The sequence below is a fragment of the Amblyomma maculatum genome, chromosome 4 (genome assembly GCF_055883805.1).
Source record: "Amblyomma maculatum isolate TAMU_Amacu chromosome 4, ASM5588380v1, whole genome shotgun sequence".
Taxonomy (NCBI): domain Eukaryota; kingdom Metazoa; phylum Arthropoda; class Arachnida; order Ixodida; family Ixodidae; genus Amblyomma; species Amblyomma maculatum.
This window is the reverse complement of record NC_139347.1, coordinates 34656449-34683347: the sequence shown is the minus strand read 5'-3', so window position 1 is coordinate 34683347 and position 26899 is coordinate 34656449. Positions and strand designations below refer to the sequence as shown.

Sequence of the window (26899 nt, the reverse complement as noted above, 5' to 3'; positions counted from 1 at the left end):
CCGGTCGTAGCATCGTTGGCAAGCTGTTCCGGAACCCATTTTGTTAGTCAGTGCAGAAAAGCTTGTTACGAGTCAAATATTATAATAATGCACTTCAAATGCTTGTAGCACACAGATGTCTACGTTATGACCTAAAATGTCTCAATTTACTAATGTCTCCATTCTCAAAACACGGAGATTCTTGCCAATAGAAGAATCTCAAGAAAACGCACCTGTGCCAACGATTTGAACTAAGTTATACAAAGTTATTCAGCTGTCCATCCTGCGTGTCTGTTGAAAGGAAATTGGGCACTTCATTCGGACCTGTACCATTTCAAGCTTTTTTTTTTTTTTTTTTTTTTTTTTTTTTTTTTTTTTTCAGCTGTGATGCTAAACCTTTACTATATGTAAGTTTCGAATCCTTTAATTCCGGAAAATACGATGCGACGAGAACTTTGACGGTTACTTGTGGTCTAAAAGGAAAACAGAGGTAAAAAAAAATATTATTGAAAGCTTCCATATTTGTAGGTTCATTCCCTGTAAGGCCCTGGTGTATGTCGTTTCTGTTTATTGACATCTTGGTTGCTGGCAGGTGTCTCCAAAATTTATAGAAATATTTACGCAGTTGCTTACTCACTGTAGTGTTTGCGGGTTCACCAACTGTTATTGTTCTCAAAGCAGTCATATTGGTACTAACTTAATTTGTAAAACGTGGTAATATCCTGAGTACTGTCAGTACCACTGTAGTATGTCACGTAATGATGTACAGTAAAGAGTGGACCCAAATGCAAGGTTATATTAAGTAATACTCCGAAATGCCAGGCGGAATGGGAACTTTATGCGACTGCGAAACGACACTGCAAGTTACGAAGGCGGGATCTTGAACTGATCTGCTATAGCCGTGAACAAGTTTATACTTGCGGGCTACTTGCTTGAGCCCACGCGAAAACACGTCTGTACAGTAGCTATCGCTGCTTCATTCTCTCGCGAGCTACCCTAGTGAAAAAAAACAAAAACAAAAAAAAAAGGCATGAGTTACAATAACCTCATACAGATTTCTCATACTAAACTTATACTAAACTCATACAAATCTCATTAATTCTCATATATTTCTCATATGATGAATGAGATTTGTATCAGTTTAGTACGAGTTTAGTATGAGAATCTGTATGAGATTATTGTGGCTCAAAGGGTTTTTTTCACTAGCTAGGCTGCATTTTGTTCTAATTTACTCCACTAATTAAAACATTTCTCGCAAAGACAACACTACAGTGACCTCAAGTCAAATAGCAAACCGTTAAGGTTATTTTGATGCACCTTGAACTTGCCTCGAGTGCAGCCGCACCGATTCCACCAAATGCGACGGGATCAGGTCTCTAATAGGCGTGCGATGCTGAGCTCTGAAGGTACATTCACCGGAGCCCTGAGCGTGCCGGAGGGCTTTGCGGATGGTGTCGCCAACGTAAAGTTTATGAGGAGCGAGTTATCATTGTAAAGACGCAGATTTTTACCTGCCTCTTTACAGTCCGAGCTGCACTCGGGGTCTGTGGTAGAAGGACCCGAAACCAGGTTCGGCCAGGTGCTCGCATACCGCATAATAAGAAGTGTCGGATTTATAGTCGCCTTTGGAAGGACGAGCTATAAATACAATAACATATATTGTAATTTGCAATTACATTAGGCAGTGGAACATTTCACGGAGGGTTTTAAAACTTGCAACAGTTTTAGGTCAGATGATTATGGCTTTATATTTTTGAGTAGCGCACGTTTAAGTTCACATGTTCGGACCGTCTTTGGGGTAATGAATAGAATACAAAGACCTTGTTGTCGTAAAATCATGGCTCAGTTGCTAGGGCGTTCGAAAGCTGAGCCCAAGGACGCGAGTTCGGCACCGGCTGCAGCTGCTGCGTTGCGATAGAAGCAAAATGTACGGTCCCAGCCTATCCGCGTGGAGTCAGTGGACGTTAAAGGACCTGTGTAGCTGTAATTAATCTGTGTAAATTTCACCAACGGCTTTCTTTAGGGCCCCTCTGCTGGTCCAAAACGCTATATCCCGTGTTATGCCGCACCAAATACATACATATTAGGACGTGAGACAATTATATGTCGTCATATTGGCGTTCAACTGTCGGAAAGAGTAAAAAAAAAAGCAAAACAAAAAACAAATTGTAGGTGTCACTTGCCTAAGAGGTGACGCGAAAGCGTGTATGTTTTTCCAATGCGTTTGGGCGCGATAACAGGTCAAGGCAACGGCCCCCTGTCGGTACAATGAGCTGTATACTCCATTGCGTAAAGATAGCGTGGGTTTTAAAAACGTGTAAAAGCACTGTTTGACATGGTTTTGCTTGGCGATTTGGCAGTGACGAACTAGCACAGAGTTCGGTTGGTTTGGATTTTGGGGAAAGGAAAGGTATCGAATATACCTTACTTCTCGCTTACTCTTATAATTAATGGCATGCACTTGGGCGTATGAACAGGATCGTCCACTTTTGGTGCGAATACGCGCAAAATAATAATAATAATCAATCAAACAATCTTTATTTAATAATAATAATAATAATAATAATAATAATAATAATAATAATAATAATAATAATAATAATAATAATAATAATAATAATAATAATAATAATAATAATAATAATAATAATAATAATAATAATAATAGGCGCCATTGCGTCTGACTCTGTCCCGCTCTCAAGCTACGTGGCAGACCGTGCGAAGCCCTACATCCAGTTCCCGCTGTGCTGCACCACTTTGCTTGCTTATGCGACCGGATCAGACGCAACGGCTCTTAGAAAAAAGCGATCACCTGCTCGACTGTTCGCACTAAAAGAGAACGACCTTGTACATTGTCATCGGCTGCCTGGACACCCAAAATTTGACCTCGTAAGAATGTGATCGAAATTAGTGTCCGACCTAATTTTAATATGGCGAACTCAATGGTGACCTACCAGTTTAGGTGGGGCAAACAAGACGAGCGTTATCGCCCCACTGAGCGATAACGCTCAGCCGCGATGGCTGTCACGATTAGCTCCCAGGTACAGCTGTAACGCAGCATGTGCCCTCCTCACGTAGCAGTGGTGATCTCTTTTTCTTTTTTAACAGGTTGTTATTAGATATCAAAATAATTAGATTATTTAAGACAATGACAGTTTTTAATAATTGTCCTCATTGATTCTAATGAATTATTTGCGGATAGTTATCTAAGGCCCAAATTAATAACAGTCGAAATTACTTTCATTACTTTATATCTTTGTTTCCGCGAAGATTTGACATCTGGTTTACTAAGTCAGACCCTCGAAAGCAGGAGCAACGCAAGAATAATCTAGGCCAGCAGGCCAGTGAGGTTCAACGCTGAGGCGCGTGGTGATGTCGGTGCCGCCTTAGTCGCTACTTTGGAGATGGAAAAAGGAAAATCAACATACCATCAGGCCCTCTGTAGGAACGCAGACATATCCACACGGGTTTTTGCCCTAGGCAGAAATATAAATGGCATGCGATCGATGGGCCGATCCGACGGAGATCTGTAGTGCTCGACATTCATTCCCAATTTGCATCACACGACACATTTCAAATGTTTCCTCCTTTATTGTACACGAAGACTTCTTCGTACTTCTCATTTCGTGCATTCTGTTACTTGTTTTTCATTCGAGAGCAAGATCTCCCTTATGTTGCTGATGAACTCTACTAAGGCGCTTGTTTGACTTGTAGGATTCGCCGCATGCCATTGACGCTTTATGCACCGTTCGTTGAAGGTCTCGTTTCCTTGGAGACCCACTGATAAGTACATCACAGAGCGCATTTAGGCCGTCAAAAGAAGCTGTCACACAACCTGGCATCAGGCGCAAGGACGCCGTTTTGGCATCTCCACTCTGCAGCCCACTTTGCTCCTTACGGTGCCTCCTTCCAGGGTAGCCACCCTCCATACTTTCCAGTGGAAACCACGTTTAGGTTGTGTATCCCACCACCCACGTTATCTAATCCGCTCTCTTCAAGGGAGCCGCCCTTTGGGTTTTTCCCATGGTAACTCCTTTCTGGCCTCTTCATTACAAGTGAAGAGAGGGATCTTTTTTTTTCTTCCTCTCCGATTTTCGTTCGGCAGGTGCAAATGGCAGATGGTTCTCCAGGACCATCATGAACGGACACGTTTCTTTTTTTTTTTCCTCACAATGTCAACAAATTACACGCCACTCGTCAAGAACAAGGCAGGGTTGTTCTGAAATGCAGTAGTATTCCAACTGTTCAGCACGGCACAGAGCACCTGACTTAAAAGCATGTGACAAATGACAAAACCCACCTTGGAACTCAATTTCTAAGTTAATGTGAAGAATTGAGATATTTAAAGTAATTGTAGAATCGGAGCGAAGTGTACTTTTGTATGCGTAGAAATTGAAAAGTAACCACAATTATTTTCATAAACTAACCCCTATCTAATGTCATTACTAACGCGGAGCAGAAACTAAAAAAAAAAAAAAAGAAGTTTAAATGTTTGGGAGTTTTCATGAGAGTAATAAGGATTTCACTTCTTTTTACTTTTCAAAAGTAATTCTGTCATGTATGTTGTTAATAGCTCGTCGCCCGTTGAGCGTTAGCGCTGGCGGCAGTGTCGCAGCAAGATCATGTGATCAGGCAGTACTCACGCGGCTCTGCATGGCCGTTTCACATTCTTTGCGGCCATGTGCCCGTTCAGTTCTTTAGCCACGGAAGAAGCGAGAGTTAAGGATCAGTCACACTGAGCAGCTAGGATTCGTAGTGCACTCAATTTGCGGAGAAGTCTCGATAACGTTAAAACCCCGCTGCACTTCAGGCGCGGGAGGGCAAGTCGCCAGGCTTCGGACACGGTTGAACCGAATATCATCGGAAAAACAACGCAGAAAAAGCTCAGGAGAGGAGAAGTCAGTATCCGGACTACTGCCACCCGCTTGGCCATGCCCAGACTGTAGACGGAGCCTCCGGCATCTAAGTCTGTGGTGGCGGATTAACAGCGTTCTCGCAAGGTCGAGCAGCAGTGGGAACATCGCCGCAGGTTCAGCTTTCCGGTGAATTGCTCGTATTAGTCTTCAAGCTTAGACGCTGTAAAACTTCAAGATTATAATTTGTCCTATCTCGATGTGCTTAGAGACGGAACCGTCTACTAACAAGTCAGTGAGCGATAAGTGCTTTTAGGAACAAGATTTATGTCAGTTTGTTGTATTTCACCTTTCGCAGAACATAGCAGAAAGGACAGAATTCTTCCACCCGAACATCAATTTGCAGTTGGTAATTAGCAATTAGCATCAATTATCAATTTCACCAGGTATAAGCAATGCGCAGACTAGTGCAGCAGTGTAATACGGAAAGTGCAGCCTTAAAGGCGGAGAGCGAGGAGAATTTCGCAATCCACGAGTCTATGGAAGCTAGTTCGCGATTCCGGATCTCTGTCTGCCGGCATACAGTTCATGTGCGACTGCAGTAGACTTACCGCAGCCGATCATTCACGGACAAGAGTTGAGAACAAAAAAAATAAAAAAAATAAAAGAGACTACAGTCATAGTTTCTTCTTGATTTGCGATTAAAGGCGATATCATTTACAGGCTGGCTTGAGTCTCTCCTTTGAGCCTACCCTAAACGACGGAACTCGGTGTGAAGGCGCCGTAGCGTGCTTCTGGAGCGGTTGCAGGTACAACGCCATTATGTGTGGGGCTGGAGCTCGTGTCTCACGCTAAGATCAAAATGCGTGTCAAAAAATACGATTTTGTGAGTGTGGTCAGGAACCGGAACGTGCTGCGTCAGTCTGAGTGAGCACGTGAACTCTCCGATCAGTGGATGAAGGAGGAGGTGAAAGGGAAAAGAAAGAAACAAATTTGGCGCACCGAAAGGCTCTAAATTAAACTGAAATCGCACGGGGTTCTTGAATGAGTACTGAAGCCATACACTACAATGGCGTTTGTGTATTTCACATCGAAAGAGACGTATGCTGCCATCTCATGTACAGTCGGTGATGAAAGCACGCCAATGAGAACAATCTAGCGGTGGCTCCCTTGGCTTTAACAATGTGAATATTACCTTCTATCAACACGGGTAAGAATGAAGTGGTTCCCTAGGCGTTATTTCTATCAGCTCACTTTTTATTTGACTGTTGGCGCGATTAATCGTGGATCTAAGAATAATAAAGTCAGTGACAAAATAAAAAGTGAAGTGGACCTAGGAAGGGTCGCACCGCCAGAAGTATATATCCTATAGCTTTAGAATTTAAGTTCGGCCCACGTGAAACATATATTTGACGAAAAAAAAAAAACGTGTTTCGTCAGGTGGTGTCCTTAGGGTGGCGCACAACGGCCATCACCGATCTTTACCAGCGAGGTATCAGCGCGGTCGTCCAACAGTTCAAGACGTGGTGGCATAAGCGAGCTAACTGCAGAGAATAAAGCTGAAGCGTTGTCCTGGCACGAACTTTATCCCAACAGTTCGTTCTATGATGTTCAGGATTTAGGCTGCGTTTGTCTTGTTCGCTTGAACATAGAAGAGCGAACACTTTATTGTTGTTGAAAAATACTGCATGATAGCAGAAGCACAGCGAAATGCTGGCATCCACGTCACTTTCTTTTTATGGTGTGCGTGCGTGTGAGTGCGAGCATGTGTGTGTGGGGGGGGGGGGCGGTGACGGAAGCATCTATTGACCTGGGGTTCTGACATTGACAACTATCGGGGCAGGATCTCCTGCTTGCACTATATGTGCGGGTGTGAAACATTACACTGCCGCTGCTTTATGTAAGTGGCGCCATATTGTTAAACATTGCTCGTGGAACTCACTTTAGGTTCACTCGGCTCGAGCAGTAGGCGGGTTCCAGTATAGCGTCGTCTTCCTGTTCTCGCCTTCTTGTCGTTTAAAATGACTGTTCACACGCTATAGCTCCCTTCAGAAACTACGCCTGAACGCTTCCAATCAGTTTTAGAATCCACGTTTCTTTATTACATATACGGACTACGTATTAGCGCCGACTCCTTTCTCTGACACACAATGCGGATCGCTCGAAACGGATAAGAAAAGAAAAGAGAGAGAGAGAGCTCTCCGCTATGCCGGAGGTGTTCACACCAAGCCTCCCAAGATAGGATATTTCAATCTCTTTCAATCCAATAATGGGACCACTTCTCGGGAGCACAATGAAACACGATTTCCTCTCTTCACGCGCCGCGCATTCGTCCACACCACGCCCCGAATCTTTGACGAGGAAAACACGCATATATACTCGAGGAATAAAAGCAGCCCCGTTAGATAGAAAGAGCGGGACAACTCGTCCACCTCCGCCGTTCACTTCTCTTGTAACAGCGGGAATTGGAGTAGGAAAGAGGTGCGATATGAGGCGGCGGAGGGCCCAGAAAGTGGCGAGACGATGCAAGAACATACGCTCTATTCATATATCGGGCACAGGAAGCAGTGATAAGAGTTTCAGAAAGGTGGGGGAGTCAAGAGAGAGAAGTTGTACAGGAAGGTGAAAGAGAAGGGAGGGACAGAGAAGCCCAGTTTTTCTGTTCGAGTTGCGGCAGTAATCAGAGCTCGCGAGACGCGATGAAGGAGGGAGGAGGACAGCAATGAAATATTCGTGCCGATGGGGCGACGGTGACGACAGGACCAGAAAAAGACGCCTAGGCAAAGCTGCGCGCGCCCAGTTTCCGCTGAGAACGAGCGTCGACAGGACTCAAATGGCTTTCATGAAACAGTCGAATAAAACGAAGCAAAATACAAACAACTCTGAAGAAAGTAAAGATGCTAGGAAGAAAGGAGTGAGTAGAAAGAGGCGAGAGAGTAAGAGTGTGAGAGAGAGAGTAGCGAAGTTGATATGAAATTGCGAGACGAGAATAATAAAGTGCCCAGCTGGGGAGAGACGAAATGATTGAGAGATGGCAGAAAGTGCGGGTTTAATCTGTTTGAAACCGTTCCTCTGTTTAGCAGATTGGATCCCGGCGCGCGCGTGCGCGAGGCTTTTGAGACGTCGTCGGGCGCATGGGAGACTCTGCCCGAGCTTTGCTGACGCTATCTGCTTTGCCCTGCATTGCTCTCCGCTTTTACCTCCGAGGTTGTTCTGTCTCCAGGACTCTCTCGCTATCGAATAGTGGATGTAATTTTCTAGGTCTTCAAATACTAGGATAAGCAGTCAGCAGCAAATTCATTTGCATTGCGCGTCTATTAACATTTTCATTAGAGCTCACAGCCTCATTCGTTTTTTTTTTCTTTCGTTGCTGTAAAGACGGCTTCGCTTCTCTTCATCACAGCTCCCTTCATTCTTCGAGGCAGTTCGATAGTGGGCTTCATGCTTGTCGACCACAAGCTTTTTTTTTCAAAAGTTGCTCTAAATGTACGGTTCTCGACTATATGCGGTGTCTTACATACTGCGTGGAAACTTTGCGCTCCGCAAGGAAGCTTATTATCCTGAAGGATGAATGTGCACCAAACTCGTTGTACGTTAGAGTTCTTTCTCTGGCGTTGACTGACGGCGATTTAAACAAATAGGCCCTTAATAAATTATCATTCGGTGGCAGCCATCCTTCCGCAAAGTATTAAGGAGCCTTCCTGCTAAGTTTGAATTCAGTTTTATTTTGAATAGTGCATTTGGCGTGGCGAACGTGGCATGGTATCTTATTAGCTTGGCATGGTGACAAAAAGATCAACCAGATGAATGTGACGTGAAACCAGCTGACCAACGTACGCCCGATTCACCATGCAATAATTGATACAGATCACCAGTTGGCAGCCCAATCTCTCAGATTGGCTGAACTCAATATAAGCCTGCCGTCTCCACCCTCTGTGTAGTGTGAAAGCCACGAAACACTTGAACCGTTTGCTTTGAGAATATCAGAAGTTTTATAATTAAGTTAAGGCGTGTCCTAGACTTCCACCGGTGCTTGCTTAAGGCAATGCAGGCGGTCTCATTTCTAGGTTATTTCTTGAACAGCGAAAAAAAAATAATAAAGAAAAGGACACCACGGAATAGTTAAGGGACAGATCCAGCTTTAGGCGGCTTCTGGTCGCGAAGAAGCGGAAACATATTGCTACAGACTAGGAAGAACAAGAAGCGGGCAATGGAGTGGGCAGGAGAGCTTGTGCTAGACCCAGTCCTATTACTTAAACCCAATTTCGCTGCCATCGATCATGCTCTTTCTTAACTGGATTGCCGCTCTTCACAATATTGTTACATGGTGAGCAGGTAATAAGGAGTTTTAGTGAGGGCAACTGAGAGTAATTATTGTTCACCTTACAACAGATATCACGTACACACACAGGGGGACAGGCTAATTCCACAATGTCAACCAGATTCTGCTTCATATCTCGATATATACTTTTCGAGACGAGAAGCAGGACAGGGGGGACAGCAGGTGTCAGAACCGAGTCAGAAAAGTAGTGCTCGGGTGGATGTCTGAGCTCTCTATGAAATAAATTTTAGTATGATATATAGTGTATTGCCAAAGTATGCATGCTACCAACACACGTGTTTTTTGGATTAGGAGCGGTAATAAACTCGTGTCGCAGTTGTACGACCATAGTAGGACATAGTGGTTAGAGCGCCCGTCTCGGCTGCTGGAGGTGGTTAGTTCGAAACCCACCGCCGGACACCCACCGGTAAAAATGGGTACAAGCTTCAGGGTACGATAATGGTCATAAAATCTAATAGTATTATCTACAGTATGAGCAAAACCTCGTTAGATAACTGTTTACGTTGCGGCAATGAACGTCATTCTTTAACAGCAAAGAAATCACTTGCGACTTCTCCTCCATGCAACGCGCTGGAAACTAGATGAGTCGCTGCATCGCTTCCGTCCTTGTCAATGCAGGCGGTTCGCCGATAATGGTTTTGTGCTCTGTGCCTGAGCGTCGCAGGACAAAACTTTGACGCCAAAAGTAGGGTTTTAGAAACAATCACTGACTGCGGCCATAAACGCTGCAGATAGAAGCGGCGACCCCATATCGCGATCCATCTCTCTGCGAACGCTAAAAACTTGCCTCTCTCCACACAGCCAGCCTAGCCGCTGCTCAGGCAATCTCGCTAAGAGTCCATAAACCAAAAGAAGGCCGTTCCGAATCAATATTTATTAATAAATCACTGAGCAAAGCCCAGTTGTAACGTAAACAGCTTTGAGGGTTCCATGCCGAAGGCAAAGAGTGAAGGAAACAATGAGAAGAAATGTGCGGCTGAAGAAAAAAGTCATCAGTCGAACAGGGCAAACAGAATTATTTAAATGGGGATCATTTTTTAAAATGTGATAATCAATGGCGCAAAGCGGCAAAGGCTGTGGTGCCAGGAAGGAAGAAAGGCGCTGTTCCACTCGACTGTTTGTTCTGTGCGCGCGTGTGGCCCTTTTAATGGAATTGCTGTCCCTCCTCAAGCCGAGGGACGCAATAACGGTCGCAATATTTGCGAAGGATGTGTCACCTCCAGCAAGCAGCGAAGACGGATCGCCTGCATGAAAGTCGGGCACGGAATAAAACTGCAGAGTAGATGAAAAAAAAAAAAAAAAAAAAGAGAACTTACCGGACCGTGCCTGGTCGAAAGGGCGAGTAAAATTTCAGGCTAAGCGAAGACATGATTTAGTTTTAGCAATAAGTCAGCCCGAAGCGCGTGCATTGCAATCAAAGTGTACCGATGACGCGGTTAACTCTTGGTCCAACAACTTATATATTTTTGTAGCAGGATATGCACGAAGGATGCGAATATTCTACTTTGTCTTTTTCATAAATTTTATTTTATATACTCACCACGCAAAAAATAATCGTGAATTGATGAAATCTTTAGTTCGATGAAAGTAATCACTGCATCGACTTGTGCTTCCTTGAGGTGTAGCCGGTGTACCTGAAGCCCAATATGATTAACACGGCCCCAAACATTACTTTACCGATCCCTGCGCACAAAGGATCATACCTCACATTTATCCAAGGGTTGGGAGAAAACAAGAATAAAGCACTATCCCACTCCTTCACTAAGCAGATTAAGATGTTCTTGGCAAGACAAGGCTGTTTAATGTTCAGGGCTTTCTCCACTGCTCGTGCAAGCATTCAGCAATAGTTCCAGTGCTCACAGAACTGGAAGGTTCGGTGAGCACAAAAATTCTCTCATAGACGCTATTCAATGTTGACAACACCGATCGCATCACAACGTTTAAGAATCGTTTCTTGTTTCATTTTCAGACATGATGTAGAATACTCTAGCACTGACATCAAGAAAGTGCCACATGTGACCGCTTCATTGCGCGTCACTGCGGCAGTGACGATGTGCAGGGACTTCTTCAGGGTGCTGCACGGCAGTCCGTTCGTGGCACTGTCCAGAGGTTGCAAGTCGCGACGCTGAGTGAGGCGAATGTAAGGGGCCGAAGCAGAGGAGGTGAAGGTCCGCGAGAGGCTACAAGGGCGTCGCACAAGTGGGGCTCGGGGCTAATCAAGGGAAGACCTCGGCGCGCTGTTTGAAGAACAGATGACATCTCGGGAACCCGTCCAGCCGAAGCGGTGCTAATGAAATGAAGCTCCGCGCCGAGGGGGGGACCCCCCCACCCGCGGTGGCCCCTGCCACTTTAATTAGCCAGCAGCGCTCCTCCTCTCTTCCCGGTTCTCGCGCGCCGACGACACGGACCGCCAGTTACGCGGGAAAGCGCACACGAGCGCCAAAGTCCGCTCGCGCGCCGAATTAACAACGTTCCCGCCGCGCGCGCGCGCGCGCGGAACCTATCCCAATTACGTGTACATAAATCCTTTTAAATCTTTTCAATCACGTGTGTTAAAGCATTAACGAGGTATTATCCCGGCTTTGCTGCCCCGCTGCCCGGCAGGCCGGCTGCCTCTTTGTGCCCTCCTCTCCCCTTCGCGCACCTCTTCCGATGTGCGCGCCGTCGCACCGAGTCTGCCAATGTCGGGACAAGAGCATACTTCTTCGGTGCTCGGCTGCCACGCCTAGTTGCCGGGCAACATTCAAAAAGGCGCCCCGACCGGTCTCGTTTTCTTGGGAAGCGCGTCGATCGCAGAGTCAGCTAATTGCGAACTCCCACTAACGACGACCGTTATTCGGGGATCAAGCCTTTCCAAGTCGTAATCTCTTTCTCTGTTTTCGTCTCGCGGAAATAGCTGGGTATAGGGATATTTCCTCCGGATAAACCACGTCGTGTTACGATGCAACCGTGAGCTGTAGCCCTAACCTATTGGTTGGCGATAGTTTCATTAAGGTAGCCCGAAGACTGATAGCGCTCGAGAATGAGCTCGGCGCGGTCACATCTTCTGGGTATAGACATTTCAGTGCGCGATTTAAAAAACTGAGGCACAGTCGAGCACTCGTTGCTTCAGGGCAGATGACCTGTAAAATGTATTGTGTCACTATCTGAAATCCGTGCCCCTCACCGAGAGAACGAAGTGCAGACGGTTGCTCAAGAAATGTTTTTATTATTCGAAAGTCATGCACGGCAGTGAGCTGCGATATAGTTGTTTGGAATGTGGTACATGTGCTTTGAGTAATCAAAGGCGAACTTCACAAATGGGCGAAAACTCGACTTCGAAGAGTAATGAGCGCAGTGCGCACGGCCATAGAAATAGTACAGACAACTGTCGTCTGCCGAGTTTGGAGATCGTAATCTGTGCATTATCAGAAGGGATTTTCCATGAAAAACTACTACCATGAATTTGCCAGAAAAAAAAAAAAATGAGGTGGCTATGCACAGATATGCATAAAAAATAAATTTCACCACTACGTTTGCAAAGTCTTGCTTTATTTAACTTTGCTTTGCCGCGTTTTGCCATGTTTAGCAAATGACTTGATGGGTTTCATCAGGATGAAGGACGCCTAATTAGGACCTTTGGTGTATTTTTGTAAGACAACATCCGAAGCACAGCGTGAAAGCCTGCATCTTGTTTATAAAACATCGCTTAAGCAATGTTCTATACACATAAATAGTGTATGTATAACGTTTCTTTAGTAATGTTTTATATACACTGCAATTGAAAACAGGTTAAAAAAAAAATAGAAAGCGATATGCGGCAGTGACCTAACGCAGTGGCCAGTGAAGCTGATCTTTTTGCTCGAGTCTGGGTTCAGAACTTACAGGCAGTGAGTTTTTCCTCGAGCAGTTACCTCCTTGATAGAGGCTTCAGAGCCATTCCAACGAAATCCAGGAATGCAAGTATCAATGTTCTATACAAGCGAAATGTGTTTTTTAGGATTAGCCACATCCTTTCATAATGACATCACGCAGTTGTGTCCGAGGGAGACGAACAAGTAGAAACCGGAATCGGAATTGTTGCGTTAGGAATGGAGCGTAGAAAAGTAGATAAGGACGGTTTTTCGTCGTTTTTCCCTTTCTATACTCAGAGATCGTCATATTGCTTTTTGCACTCATGCGCAAAAGTAAATTTGCTTATTGAGGCGGACCTGATTTTTTCTTCTCTATTTCCTTGTGGCCTGCAGACTCATCCGGAACAAATGTACTCACACGGCAACTTTTCACATTACATTATTATTTTTTTTTATTTAACAACGTCATCAACGTTATCAAACGCAACGTTTCTCGGTCCCTTCGTAATAGAAGACTCAGAAGCTCGCATCACCTGATCCTCCGCTGCAGGGGCTTTGAAGAGCGCTGTAATTAAAAATGGTGATGGCAGGAAAAGACCGGGTACGCCACTCGATTTCAAATTTATATCGTCGCTCTTGGTCCGCGCCTCCTTTTCAACCGTGCGCGATAACTGCGCTTGCACGAGTGCGAACAGAGGGGGTGGAGATGAAGAGGAGGAGGGAGGGGACAGTGGAAGAATACCGTTAATTAGATACAACCGTCGAAATGCGACGTTCTTGATTTTGTAGATGCTGCGCGTGCTTTTATAACGAAGTAAGCGTGTCTGGAGCTGAGCGATCTTTCGCGTGATTGGGGATCCCCCTCATTTGCTCACGAGCCAGTCCGGTACCTCGGTGGCTTAAGCCCTTGTAAGCCAGGACTTAGCTCCAAGGTGGGTGTTTTAGCTGTTTCTTTTTTTTTTTTCACTCATTTTAAATGAGGTTTTCTTTCGCGAGAGAACTTGACGCATTTGAAATCGAAGATTTGTTCGTGTATCCTTTTATTTGAAGACAACGCACTTGCCAGCGGGAGATACCGTTGATTTATAACGAGAATATGTGAGAAAAAAAGCTCTGCCGTCTGTCGTACCGGGCACTTAGCAGCAGCATTTCAGATTACTATTCTAGGAAATCCGCTAGAATCCCTCAAAGCGTTCAATATATGTGCTTTCATTGCAAAGAAGAAAAAAATAATCATTTGTCGTCCATTTTAACCACAGTATACGTTCACACGTATGAAATCCTACTACGTGCCGGTTGCATTAGCTGTATATACCAGAATGCGTGCGTGAAGTGCATTGCAGCTAATCGATAATTTGATTGTTTTCAGTCTTATTAATCAAGGACAGTCATCCAGGCTTAAACCATTCATTTTGTATTGAAAAAGGCTAAAAGATAATCCGAGCGCTTGTCGACGTAAGCTAAACAACAATGCCTCTTCGTTTGAATAGCTAAGGTTTCTTTTACAACATCTGTGCCGTAATGCTATCGTTGAAGTAGGTTTGCGAGAGGAACTTGAAACCAATTCATGTGTAAATTTCACGGGGATAGCTTTTACACCAGCATACATACTTTCCACATTGGCTGATTCCAACAAATTTTCTCGCAGCACATACGACACATACTAACAATTAAATTTTGTCTGGTGTGTGATAAGGCTGGCGAATTAGAGCGCAGAACACACAATGTCTGGATATGTTCGACCCTATACGAAAAGTATCCTCAGTCTGGATCATCGTGTTATATATGCTGTCTGGCAAAGTAAGTAGGGCATCCTTATGTGTGACCTAAGCACTAAGTACGCAGTACGTTTCACTTTTGAACCGTTTCATTTCTTACATGACGATACAGCTAAGAATGCTTTGAAATCTGATGAAATCATAGAAAAAAATAAGCTTCGTCAACTTCACCGCACAATTATATATGCACCTATGCATACATAAAAAAATCGGTGACAATTGTGTCGTAGGCAGGCGCGTACAACGACAGCGAGTGAACAAGGCCGGAGAGCAGAAGGCGTGTTCAGAGGGGAAGGCAAGATGTAAGAAACGGGAACAATAAAAGAAAAAGGTTTAAAACACGCCTCGCGGAAAGAGCTAACATCGGCATGCTCTGGGGACACCCAATCGCGCAGTCTGCTCGAATTCAGCAGCACCACTGTTCTCCCAGTTTTTTTATTTTTATTTATTTTCTGGAAAGCGCTGCACCCTTGCGTCCACACAACCGCGTGCGAGTCGCAGTGCAATCAGCTTTTTACTCCATTTGCTCCGAAATGAACAACGGCGCTTTTATTCGGTCCCCCCCCCCCCCCCCCCCCCCCCCCCCATCGGTTCCTTTTGCTGTTCTCTCAAGTCAACCGGCTGGGGTTCTCCTTTGAAAAATTTCTCTTCTGCCCCATTCTCCCCCTCTTTTCCCGCCGCCCTTTGTACCTGGGTACTTCGGAAAGACATCGCTGAGCAAACTAGTCTTGATAACTCCGTCCGCCCCTGTTGTCATCTCCCGTGCTCGGTTGCTTGATTTCTCTGTTTGGGCTGTTGCAGCGCGCACAAGCGCTCACGCTCAATCTCCCTCTTGATTTCGCGCTTGTTTGGATTAGGCCTCCAAGCCTGATTGCCGGTGAACGCCAGGAGTGCCTTTTTATTGTCCTCTTAGGCATTAAAAAGAAAACGGAACAAAACAAAAGAAGCTTCGAAAGGGCACGTCTAAAATTCTAACATTTTTTTTTTCTTCTAATGTCCTTTCCAAGAGGCAGAAAAGCCAGCAAAACGCGAGAAACCCCCTTTGTAGTGAGCGCGCGCGGGCTGCCTTAATTTCTTGTTTTGGCACGCTGGCGAGCGAGGCCGACCCGACGGTAGTGTGTATAGCGAGAACTTGCAATCGAGACAAATGACAACGCCGCCGAGCGCGTCAGCCCCTTGGGAGTGCGGATGCGCCGTTCGTTCTCTGGGCTTTCGTTCTTTATGGGAGAGCGTGGGCGCGCGCGTTGAGCTCTATATACCTGTCAGCTGTGCTCTGCAAGGGCCCGCTCTGTTTCGGAGCTGCTAATCAAGCAGAAGCATTAGTCGCTCGCGCGCGTGCCTCGGGCGTGAATAAACTGTTCGACGGTGCACTTTGTCCACCCCTCGCCCCTTCTCTCCCCAAGCCTTTCGAAAAGCCATTAGGTGGCTGCTTGGAGCGACAGTAATGGATTGCCGGAAAGATGCGCATAAACGCGAGGCTTGACGTTTCTTTCTTTGGTCTTTTAATTCTTACTCCGTTAAGTGAACATACATTCGCGTTCATTTTACCTTCGCAGGAAAACTGAAGCGCGTAAGGTGCACATTCTGTTCCATTTCGGAGTCGTAAAGTAAAAATTTTTAAAACTATATATGTATTGCTTTTTTTTTTTTCCCCATTCCATGAAAGGCTCGAGTTATAAGCCCTCAGGTCTCTCAAAAGAAAGTTGAAGTTACTGCTATACATCCTTCTCCTTGCATTAATTCCCCTTTCGACCCTTTCTAGAGCCGTAACCAATTGGCTATCCCGTGTCAAACCTTATCTTACTAAATTCCACGTGGACATCAAACCATGGGGTAACAAATCAGGCACTTTATTTACAAAAGCGCCACTTACGCTTGACCGTTTGCTTATAGCCTGCGTAGTACAGCTTTTTTTTTCTAGAGATTCATTCATTACCTCCTTTACAACAGTATTTCAATGTATTGATTGCCAATATTCATGCGAATTCATTGTCGTATTAGTGAAATCGCAGTTAAACTTAGGAATTCTTTCTTAACACCGCACTGCAACATTGCCACTTATGTATAAATTTAGGCTAAGCTCACTTGTCAAGAAGCTTATATTAGTGTGTTTCCACCTCTAATGCACTCAACTAAAATCCAGTGTCGCATTCTTCCCCGCCTCCTTACTTGCACGAGCCGCCTCATACTTGAGTAGCGTATCGCACTCTGTCGCTGCCATCTCTTTCCAATGACCTCTGAACGCGAATTGACGCCTGACTACAGTACCCGGGTTCGAACCCGGCCTCGGCGGCTGCGTTTCGGTGGAGGCAAAACGAAGAGGCGTCTGTGTGCTGTGCGATGTCAGCGCACGTTAAAGATCCCCAGGTGGTCGAAATTACTCCGTAGCCCTCCACTACAACTCCTCTTACTCTCTTTCCACTTTCACTCCCACCTTCCTCCCTTCCCTTACGGCGCGATTGAGGTGTCCACAGAAAAAAACAAGCGAGACAGTTACCGCGCCTTTTTCTTCCTATAAATCAATCGATCATATCGAAAGTAATATACTAACAAGGTTAATATATTAACCGGAACATCCAGCGTCCGCGTTGTCAGCGGAAAATCAAGCGCGTGCTTCCGACAGGCGATAGCTGGCAGCTGACACGGCCGGACAATGAATGTTTGAAAGGTTCTGTGACGTCAGTAGGCCGCATGATATGACCTAATTAGAAGGAGCTACCAGCTCAGGCTCTCCAGAAATCGAACCATCTGTGAGCGTTGGGTCCTAAACCAAACACTACACCTGGACCATTTACGCAGGTTCGTAAGGCTTGGGTATCGATGTGGAATGGTATTTCACTTGTGTGGTATCTTATGACTATAGGCTCATGGGCATGCGCGAGATAAAGCAGGGATAAATGGAGGGGTTAGTGATTAAGCGAGTAAAGAAGAGAATTTACGTGAGCAAACATCCCATGGGAAGCCGCACAAATGGCACCCTTTAAGCCTTTCCCTTCATAACCTTAAAGGTGGAGCTTAAGTGAACCCCCCAAATTTTTATCATCAATTTCTTGGTAATTACCCTTCCTTTTGAAGATATATAACTAAATATAGTTGGCAAAGTCTGCTCAAAATCGCTTTCGAATTTTACTGCGCGCTTCCCAAACATCATGTATTTTTTTTTTTAAAGAACTCGGTAATCTTCGTTTGGCTCTGTCTTTTGGGTACCAGCGCCATGGTGCGATGCTCGCACTCGGTCAGCAGCTGCATCACGACGTTGTCGTTGTGGGCGGCAATGAAATTACAAATGACGTAAAATGCACGCATCACATTAAGTAGATGAGGCGAGGCCAATGCATCTTGTGCGTCACTCTCATTGTCCAACGGCGCGTTCGGCTGCGGAGAAAGCTTTTCGATGGAGGCGAAAAGCAAGGAGCCTGTGTGATGTGCGATGTCAGTACACGTTAACCAACCCCAGGTGGCCTAAATTTCCGAAGCTCTGACTCCGTCGTCTCTCACAGCCTAAGTCACTTTGGGAAGTTAAACCCCATAGACCCCAAACCAAACCAAACCTCGACATTCAAACTTCAAAATTGTCGACAGTGGGCTATTGGAGATGCTAACTTCATCTGCAATGTCTCCATGATTTTTCTGCTGCTTTTAGCCTCGCTGGAGTTTCGAGCTTTCACCCCCAAAGAAGGTGAAGGCTCTTCCTTTTTATCGCCATTGTTGTCTTGCGCACAAGGTACACGAGCACAAATGAGCACCGGGTGAATCGAGCCAATGCTGCGTCACCGCGGGCCGCGTTGTACCTGCGATCGTGTGATCTAGAATGAATACGAATTGCTTGTGGCTCTGGCTTGGCAAAGCCGACCTGCGCTCTGTTGAAAGGTCGCCAGCCAAGTCTTAATCACCACACAACAATGGCGCTCCTCGATAAGTTTGTTTATGGGTGCTGCACTGAGCACACGTTTTCGGTGAAACTTAGTGCTGGGGATGTACGAGAAGTTACAGACGGTTGGTATTATGCTTAGCTAATCATAAAATAAATTTCGAAGCCAAGTTCACTCATTGAAAATTTTGTTAAAGCGAGGACAAGCCCGAAATATAGTTAGTTGTGGCGAGAACTTCGTTGCATTGAATTCTATGGCTCACTGACGGGGAATTAGAAATTTCGTTGAAAGCAAGATTTCGTTGAAGCAGTGTCACCTGTATCGAGGTTCAACTGTATAACGCTAAAATAAGCTTTTTTTATGGAATCAATGATGGCTTATTCTTTCCTTCGAAGTAGATACTGTAAAAAATCGATAAAAAAGTTAAACTCGCAACCCACGGGAACAAAGATACGACCAGGCTGCCACCTGCGAGAGCCCAATGCCCAATGACTTTCAAGTGTTGCTGAAACAAGACTCTCCAAACAAACTTTTTTGTTATTACGCGTTTTGCAGCCAAAATTATTGTCCTAAAGAAGGGTCAGAATTTGCCGAGAAAAAGTTGTCTTTTTACAAGAATCAAGAAGGCAACGCTAAAGTGGTGCACGTCATTTACTTCTCCGCTACGAATTCTGTCATTTATTTTTGCTTCTCTACGCCTTGCGGTCCCTTCTGGCCACAGACGACTCCGCTTTTATTTAAGGGATAACGGCCTGAAAGCCAACCTGGCCTTGCGGTCGTGTCGCCTTTGCGCCGCAGTCTCAGCGTGGCTTCAGCGTCGATAGATGGCGACGGATTTCCACAGAGCGCTCCGGCAGGGCGCTTAAAAGTGATCGTGCCCAGGAATTATGATGGCCGCCTTACGTTGGCCTTTCCCCCGCGCGCTGCCCCGACGCACTTTATTTTAGAGCCTCGGCGCCGTGCTCAGCTTAAAGACGGCGGCAATGCGCGCTCAGCGTCGTACCGCCAAGAAAGACAAAAGCTCGATCATAAAAAAAGGGCGCTGGAAGAAACAACAAAATCGAAACTCAGGAGAGAGAAAACGGGAGAGGACCCCGAGAAAGCTTCATGAAGCGAAGAAGTTTTGACACAAGGCTTCAGAAGAGAGGTGGGCAAAAAAAGCAGAGGGATGGGGTTGGAGGGAGGTCTCGTCGGTCGCATCTGCAACACGACCTGCAACATTGGCGAGGGGAGCGATTTTCTCCAGATTCGTTGTCTTTTTGACTTTCTCTCCCCACTTGAAAGAGTGAGCGGGGGAGATTCGGGACGACTGTAGGTGAAGGAAAGCGTCCGCGTATACGGCCTATGTGCTTCCCTCTTTACACCTCTCGAAACCGCTCGGGCTGTGCGATAAATACATTTAGTATATCTCGGCGCAGATCAAATAAGGTACAAATAAAAGTTGAAACACAAGCCGACTAGCTGAAACTTTATTGTTTCGAAACTAAGAAATATGCTCAAACAATGCCAAGGAAGAATGGAAGAATTCTCTTCTCTCTCCTGAAAATAAAGCCGTTGGAGCGCGGGTGAGGACCAGCTGAGTGCAAGGATGTTATCATGGGGAGAGGAAATGTTGGCAAGGATAGGTGGGACACTTCTGAGGTAAAAAAGAAGATTGCTGCGGCGTTTGAGTCGGCGGCAGCGGACAGGCGAAGAAGAACGCCACGCAGCGATTCTGAAAAGACAGATTTATGGTTGGATTATACCAATATCTCCCATTCCCTTTCTCGCACCTTTCAGCCTAAGAATTTTGTGCTTCTTCGTATCTTCATTCTCTTCGGAATCTCGGCAGTTATTCCTTCGTGACGCCTATCTCGAGAGCTCGAGAGAACGTCCTCTTCCCGAGGCTATAAAACAAAAGGTTCGCCTCAGTGAAGTTGCGGGTCGCCACCACCGCAGTGACGAGCGATTCACGGCGACGACTCCTCCTCTCAGCTCTGGGCCGGAAATGGCGTTTGTCTTCTCCCCAAAACGCCAAGCGGCATCGAGTTAAGGCGAGAGCTCGAGTGCGCGGCTTGACTTCTTTGAGCCTCACCATTTATACACGAGCACAAGAAGATGAAGTCATAAGTGGCCACGAAAGAAAGAAAGAAAAAAAAAAGGAGTGGGATGGAGGACAGAAAAGGCAACTTATTTTCTCCGTTCCTTTATTTCGAAGCCAACATACTTTATAGATATGCGTGTACAGCACCCGTTGTCTCAATAATGTATGCATGAAATGCCGCCAGGTTATTTTCAGCGGTCTTCGAAGTTGCTGGTCGAGCTTTGCGCGTTGATCTGGGGGGCAGAAGGTTTTGATAAAATTCCATTGAGTTCAACCATGCAGCGTACGCTCACGAAGCGAAGCCTTATTGGGACTTCACTTGACTAACATTAACTGCCTTTTGTCGTTCTGTTCATCGTTTCCAATAGCTTGCGAATTACTGTCTTGATGCACGCTTATCACAACTAGAGTTAGCCGAGACCTGTGGCTAAGAAGCCAGCATGAAAATGGCGTCATTGGCAGATAGCAGGATATATGTGCTCAAGAAGTCAAGAAAGCATACAGTGAATGCCAGTTCTTGTTTTGCGGCATGTGCACAACAAAACCTATGTACAAATGTCAATACAACCACACATAAGCCTAACTTGCGTACTCAAACTAATTTCTTCAAGCTTGGCTGCGGAGAGGTTGATTGGAAGTAGGCAATGCTAACACCAAAAATATCCGGGTAGATATAAGAAAAAATTAACACGATTATCTGATCGAATTTCTTTCACCTGAGTCGGCAGAAAACGTGGAGGTATTTTTTGTTCACCGGTTATTATATGCGCGTGAAAGCATATACGCATATATATATATATATATATATATATTATATTTCCGTTGAACAAAATGAACATGCTTTGCATCATGCATTCTATTCTTACGTGAGTTTGGAAAACAACCATTAGATGCACTCAGTGTACTCAAAAGCTCATTATGCTTTATAGGATTTCTCTTCTTCATGACATGTTATTTTTATTTTCTGAGGTAACAAATGCACTATGACCTCGATTAATATATTGTCATGATTATTAAGGACGCTTTCACACGCACTGCTAGCCGTAAATATAAGCCTATAATTACGAAGCCTCTTCGTTACAAATCATGACACCAGCAAAACCGGTTAGCCGTACTGCTGTAGCCCAAACAAATGATTTGCTTTCACACATTTGAATTTGTGACAGCGCTAATTAAGAAAGTTGTTTTTGATCGTTTCCTAATGCCTACGCGTACCTAGAAATTCTGAACAACCGCAGTTTGTCAACGGGAAGAATAAAGTCAATATATCACTCATGATAATTTTCACCCCCGTGATTATCATAACTGCTATAAAACTAATGTGTTCCTGCACAGGAATTCTTTCACTTTGCTCGTTTCGTAGCAGCAAACTGTTTTGTGATACTTAATGACAATGTGATTATACTCACGGCGTGATTAACGATACATGCAATTCGCTATTTTTCATGCACCTGCCTTGCTTAGCTTCGTGCTAATATTTCCCTGCTGTTTCGGCTTTACGGCAAAGGTACACGAAACGACTTTGTATTTACCATTTTGGGAGCCCGTGAGGGAGTGGAAGGATGAAGTGGAAGAAGACGCTCCAGCCCAACTGTTAGGTCGATGAAACTTAGTGCGAAGGAGCAATGACGTCATTGCTTGAAACATCATTGGACGGCTAGCAAGCTTCACGTGCTATCCTGCAAGCTGCCAATATATACGGTTTATGAATGCGTCAGTCCCTATCTGCAACTGCCGTATCAAATGTGTACGCCGGGTGAGTCTTCTCTGTAAAGCGCGCCTCCCCACGCAGTGACCCTTATAGTGGAGAAGTATCCTTTACAGCAAAAGTATGTGAACAGGCTTTGGCACCATATTGTTCACAAATTGAAAGAGCCACAAATTAAAAGTTACACGCACTTTTTTTGAAGCCCGAAATCACATATTGCGATCGCACACAACCATGCCGTGGCTTCGACGAAAGCCTGTCAAGGTAGGTATGGTTTCAAAAACAAGTAAATATTTCAGGCATTAAAGAGCGAGGTGAGATCGTTGATGTTCAGAAGGGCAGAAGTACGAGCACGCGGCCATAAGCTATCAAGTAAATCTTTGAGGATTTAGAAGTGACTTGAGCCCGCATACTTTGTCCGCTATTCATTTTTTTATTCAACTGTGCGCCTCTGTTTCCTTCCTTAAAAGACTCATTTACTCTAGGTTGGCCGCCTTTCCACTAGCCACCGAACACAACTGATTTCAAAAGAAAGCTTCGACAGTGTAAAACCATTGAAACAGCACATAAAAACGAGCAATTTGTGTTCGACAAGTCGTAGAACAGCCTATTGTTATCTCTCAGTAGCTATAATAGCCTCGTTGTACTTGTATTTAGAATTTACCGGTACGATCAGATGAGGAAGCAGGTGTGAGGTCTGTATTTCTGTGCTTTAACTGTGCGCAAACAAAAGTTATCATGAGTACCCTAGCTTTTTCGGTGCTGCTAGAATAATTTAATGCTGCCGATATTATAGACTAGTGTTAGCTAGAAGGCAGGACACAGATGATGATGGGAACAGACGAATAAAAAAGAGGAAGGAAGCTAGAAAATTTCATCGGCTCGCCACCTATTCTACTGTAAAAAGAAAGCAACAAGAGAGAGTCGTCATTTTTTGAGGTTCAGCAATAAGCTTCGCGATGCTTAGATCTGCTAGTATGCCGTACAAAGGCAACAAATGCTCTTCACTGAACTAAATGCATCTGAGCTGCCCTGCAGTAGTTCACTCATTCTTTGAAATTCAGAACACGTTACTTTTGTGCGCACAACACCAACATGTCAATTTCATCCCACTCATATAGCTCACTTTTGATAATGTAATCAAAGCACAAAAAAGAACATACTAAGTGCTGTTAGGGCTGCCAGCGAAAATAACAATTCGTTGCATTTCGGTAATATTATTACTTGAAGAAAGCACCAGATCACGCCTACCCATTCACAAATTTCAAAGCATGTGGCTGCATTTTCTGGCATAAAAATGAAATAAAACCGTGAATGTGCTATTCTGAGGCCGTGGGTTATAACATGAAATAAACACGAGATCAAAAGTGCCATAGTCGGCGTTCACGACCCGCTTTTGCGACTAGCGTTTACGTATGCGAAACGGCGTTCATGCCACCTACGTTTTAGCCCTCAAGCAGCGGGGTTGTACAGGCACGGCAAATGTAAAAGAAAAAAAAATAACAGCGGGGGTTTTATGCGAGGTTATTCTTTTATATCGCTTCGGGTAAGAGCAACTGCCAAGATGCGCGCTCTACGGAAGCCGAGGCATAAACGCAAAGCTTTGCCAAACCTGCCTAAGGTTTCATTCTCTGCGTCTTTTCTTCTTCTTGTACTCATGTGTATCTGCCTATATACGTGACACGAGAGCAGCTTCTCGTACATTTAGGGTAAGCCCGTGACAAAGTCAAAAGAGGAGCGTTGTAAATATAAGAAAACAAAAGAAAAAAGAAAAGTGCAGGAGAGGGAAGGGAGGATGAGGCAGCGAGTTTAGCTCGAAGGCAGGGCGCGTCGCATTTGCCCGACCGGGCTCGGCCGCGCAGGATGGAGAGGAGGATAGGAGGGAGGTCACTGCCAGGAGAACGTGCCGGTATAGTGCGTGTCGCTGAACGACACCACGTAACGGCAGTCATTACGACGGGCCCCGCTTCCGGCTAATCCTTTTTCAAAAGATTTATGGATATTTAGGAGGCAGCAAGCCCCGAAGGTGTTATCGGCTTAAAGCTTGCCATTACGGCCGTGCTGCTCCGTCTCGGTGGTTGTTGCTAATATCGAGCTCCGTCTTGCTTCACCGCCTCCCCATTCTTTTTTTCTGTATGTGGCCCATTTTTCTTCTTTCCTGCTTCTTTTCCTTTCTGTTGATGCTTTCTTGATTCTACATTTATGTTTAGTTTCCTTCTGAAAAAAAAAAAAAAAGAAAAAGACAGGGCTGAAGGGAAGTGCTTGGTCATGTACGTATGCAACCAACATTTTTTCTCGGCCCGTTTATTGTTACGAACAGCTTGTTTTGAAAGCACTATGTAAATCTATTGATGAAGAGAAAGAGAAAACTGTTTGGTCTGGTTCTTTGCTGAATCCAGGTATAGGTTTAAGCACAATCGGTTCCGGTTTGAGTTTTTTAAGTGCTTCGTTTGCCTTGCAATGAGGCTGTTTGGCCACCGGCCTTGCCGTTGCATGTTAGCTCTCGCTGACTGTGAATGTGGGAACAATGAGAGAAGTCATCGTGTGGCTCGATAGGCCCGACGCACGAGAAATGAACAAATTTGGGCTTGTCGGGGAAAGAATATAAATGACAGTCTTCATTACATGTCGAGATATCTTTAGCCTGGTTTGCGATACATCCAGATGTGACCGCTTATTTTTATAGTGAGTAGGCAGAAAGAATTCTTATCTTATTTAATCTCAACCACGTATTTGTTTTGTAAGGAAAGTAGTTCGGTCCTAAGAAGTTCGCAATAGTTAATCACTGGTTTTCTTCCTAATATCTCTCAACAATATCTGCATTCTTTCGATTTTCGTAATAGGATGTTCATGTAAATAACGAAATAAAGATGAAAGAAATATAGAATACCACTTGTCGAGTAGCTTGCAACAACTAACGAAAAGCGGAGGCATACGAGGATAATTTCGGAGGGTTTAGGCTTTCAAGCACGGTGGGGTAAGAGTGCGGACAACGAGGCAGTCGCGCGCGCTATACTCTTACAAGCTGGTCATCGAAGACAACAGAGTGAAAAGGTGTCACGCCCCTCTCATGATATGCGTTGCTTTAATCTGTTGTACTCGTTTTCAGTGCCATAATTTACTGTTAAATGGATTATGTTGTTGCTCACCGCAAGAAACCAGTTTCTTTTTTTATTTTATGGGGAAGTATAAACTTAGAAGCGCCGATGTATATGTCCCATAACGAGCATCTAGCTCACTTTCCTTCACTTGCTTCATCACGTTTTAATGTGGGGCCATTTGAGATCATGCCTTAATAGTTGATCGACTGAGAATAATTTCCCAAGTACAAAAATAACCACTGACGAAATCAATGTCTGCAAGTTCTTCAAGTTGCCTAGAAATCTTCCATTTATTTATTTTCAGTGACACTTGCAGCGCAAAAGCGTTCAGCCGTTCTGGCGTAATAAGAAAATAAATGTACCATTTAAGAAAAAAAAAATAAGAAAAACAAGAACGCTGAGTGAACATTTAAAAATAATTGAGCAATGTATACATTCCACATCCCCAATGTTTTTTTTTTTTCAACGCCGCTTTTCTCTGCCGAAGGCACGGAAAATGCGAATGTCACCCTTTTTGAAGAATACTATATACTTAAACGTAATGAAGAAAATTTCTACAAAATGAAAGTGAGCAGAAAAGTTAAATCAATTTCCTTTCTCGTCATTTTCAAAGCCCTTGTCATCGCTTTTAGGGCCGCCATTGCTTTGTGCCATGATTTTGGTTCACTTTGTCGCCCCTTTTTCTTGCTTGTACCACAGACCAGCGCAACGCTGTCATTGCTGTGCTTCGCTTTCAGTGTCCTCTGCAATTGTCTTTGCTGCACGTGCGATATATTTTTTGCGAGTTTGTGTTTTTTTTGGGAGAGCTTTAAGGCGCGGAGCTTTTAAGGGCTGCCGAGTGTCCTCCGTGGCTTCGTGGCTTTCCTTATTTAATCCGCGGGCTTTTATCTGTCGCCACGGCGTGGCCGGTTAGCGCGACCAGTCAATTTGGGATGAACCTCAATTGTGGTCGATGGAGTACGGAGAGCAGCCAAAGGGGTACATGGAGCGGAGGTGTTTTCTTTTCAGTGCATTAACGGAGATGAGAGTATTATTAAGGAAGAAGACGCAGTTATTATAAGCTATTCATTATTTTTCGAATCTTACGCGTCAGCTTGTGACTTGAGCACGAGACAGTCGTTGGTCATTGCAATCAGTGATGAGTGACAGAGGCTTGTAATGTAAATCGGGACATTAACTACACAAACCAACGTGCTTCAGTGCACTGCGATTAAACGCTCTTTCTTTCATGATATACAAACGAATTTTGTAAATCGTCGTGTACGTGGTGGCAATTTTTCCATGAACCCTCTTTGTAAAATTTTTGTCAAAGGTTATGTGGTGGAGGCTACAGCTTGGTATAGAAATGAC

At 44.8% G+C, this 26899-nt stretch overlaps 1 protein-coding gene and 1 long non-coding RNA gene across 3 annotated transcripts in view; one reads left to right on the top strand and one right to left on the bottom strand.

The window, feature by feature from the left end:
* Nucleotides 1–26899, bottom strand: part of LOC146190670 (uncharacterized) — a 187457-nt gene that overhangs the window by 32309 nt on the left and 128249 nt on the right. The window contains exon 3 of one of the 2 annotated variants that reach the window (XR_014706564.1): nucleotides 24025–24665. The exons of the other annotated variant lie outside the window; for it this stretch is intronic. This is a non-coding gene — a long non-coding RNA (uncharacterized LOC146190670). Of the gene's footprint in view, nucleotides 1–24024; nucleotides 24666–26899 lie in introns of those variants that run through there. 2 annotated transcript variants of the gene reach the window in all.
* Nucleotides 1–26899, top strand: part of LOC146190671 (uncharacterized) — a 109804-nt gene that overhangs the window by 13016 nt on the left and 69889 nt on the right. The gene's annotated exons all lie outside the window — the stretch shown is intronic.